We start from the raw sequence: 2,067 nt of genomic DNA, 5'->3' as shown, positions 1-2,067 counted from the left end.
TGCTTTTTCTTCCTTTTTTGTCTTCCCCTTTTCTCTTATAACATTTTTTCTCTCTTTGATATTATTTGTGCTCTTTTTTCCCTCCCCTAATTCTCTTTTCTCTGGTGGTCACTTATATTGGGGTTATCAGTGTCATGAGTGAATTCGTGTTTTGTTCCCTTTGTGTTATGTCTGGTCAAGGTGAATTTTATCCTGTTTGGCCAATGTGATAGAGAGTGAGCCACATAACCAGACAGCTGGAGAGGAGACTCCATCCACGAATGAGTCAATAACACCCCAGACCCAACTACAGAGGCAAGAAGAAGGTGGCAGTGAGGGAGAGAGTGTGAGTGAGGTGAGGGTGAGAGCAACAGAGGAGTGTGTGGATGTGTGATGTGTGTGTGTGTGTGTTTGTGTGTGTCACAGTGAGATACTGCAGGACCTTCGGGGTAGGCTGACCAGGCTTGCCTAACCAGACAGCCTCTGCTACCATTACAAACAGTCCCAGAGTGGCTGGCTCTTCCGCAGCAATCCTGAGAAAGAAAGTAGGAGGGATCTAAATACCAGATATCAAGCTATATTACAAACTCACTGTTCTCAAAACTGCCTGGTACTGGCACAAGAACAGACATACAGACCAATGGAATACAATATAGAAATCAGAAATTGATCCAAACCACTATGTTTAATTAATATTTGACAAAGGAGGCAAGAACATACAATGGAGTCAAGATACAGGCCCTGCCAACACCCCAGGACGACAGCCCACCAAATTACAGCTGATGCTGCTGAGACCCCATGGTGCAAAATCAGGCCCATAGCCCAGCCCAGTCCAGAAACGGTGCCTGTGGACACCGGGTAATGACATCACGTAGCAACGCTTGGGTTCTTTTCCCTAGCCACTAGCCTCCTTGCAGCTTCTTCAGCCATGGAACACAGCTTGCTTTATAGCCAGGTGCAAAGATTTTACACTGTAACCAAATGTCTGTGAAGCATTTTCCCATGCCTCATCTCATTTGATCTTCACAGAAGTCCTGGAGTAGGTAGATAGGAGATTTAGTGGAATCCTATTTTCTTTTCATAAGCCAGAAAATGGAGATTTAGAAAGCTTAGAAACTTGACACTACTGAAAAGAAGTAAGAAATGGTGGACCTTGAAAATTACTTCAGGTTTTCTCACTGTGCAGAATATAGTCAAACACTGCTGCAGTTAAATACTTTACCCTTTGTTCTCCCTGCGTAATCTACAAGAATAATTTGCTTCATGTTGATATTTACTGCTGTGTTGCTGTCAATTACCTGAAAGAGAAGTTGTGGTGCTTCACTGGGCTGCAAAAAGTTTAGCCAAATCAGAAAGCAGGTGGCGCCAATCGCACATGTGTGTTTCGATTTGTCATTGTCGATCATGAATTTGTTTGACACTTCTATTATAGAGAAAAGGCAAATAGAGATATTAAAATATTTCTTCTAATTAATTTTCTTTCAATGTGCATGAATCCATGCACCGGGACACGAATAAGTGATATGAGTTCAGAGGAGCACAAGGATCTTTTATGACTTACTGGAGATGATGGAAGCTAAACTGGGTGCTGAAGGAGAGAGTAAAAAAAGTGATAATAAGGAGCACTTAACATAACTACTCTGTGCCAGGTACCTTCTTCAGCATTTTATATACTCATTCATTTAATGCTCACAAACATGCTAAGAAACACAGAGAGTTTTAGTAACTTCCCTAAGGTAATGTAGCTGATAAGTGTCGGAATAAAACACAGGCCATCTGTGTTTTAACCACTGTACTATTCTATCTATGATATTCTAGGATTAGTGAAGCAAATGAACAAAAGCACAGCAGGGCATATTAAGACCAATGTGTACTCTAAAGAGGGGGCTGAGTTTGATAATAAAAAAATTATGTGTTTTTGATACTTCTGCTCCTGCTTCATTTGAAGTTAGGATTTTTCATCACATCTAGTTACAATTAATATCTATGGTCTAGGGTTGTCAATGATCTGCAAGCAACCAAGACTAAATCTTGTCAACCCTGTCTGTCAGTTATTTTCCCTAAATATGTAATTTCTTGGGTTTATGA

Source organism: Myotis davidii, unplaced genomic scaffold (genome assembly GCF_000327345.1).
Source record: "Myotis davidii unplaced genomic scaffold, ASM32734v1 scaffold1322, whole genome shotgun sequence".
Taxonomy (NCBI): domain Eukaryota; kingdom Metazoa; phylum Chordata; class Mammalia; order Chiroptera; family Vespertilionidae; genus Myotis; species Myotis davidii.
The sequence above is the reverse complement of the archived record's forward strand: the minus strand, read 5'-3'. Positions refer to the sequence as shown.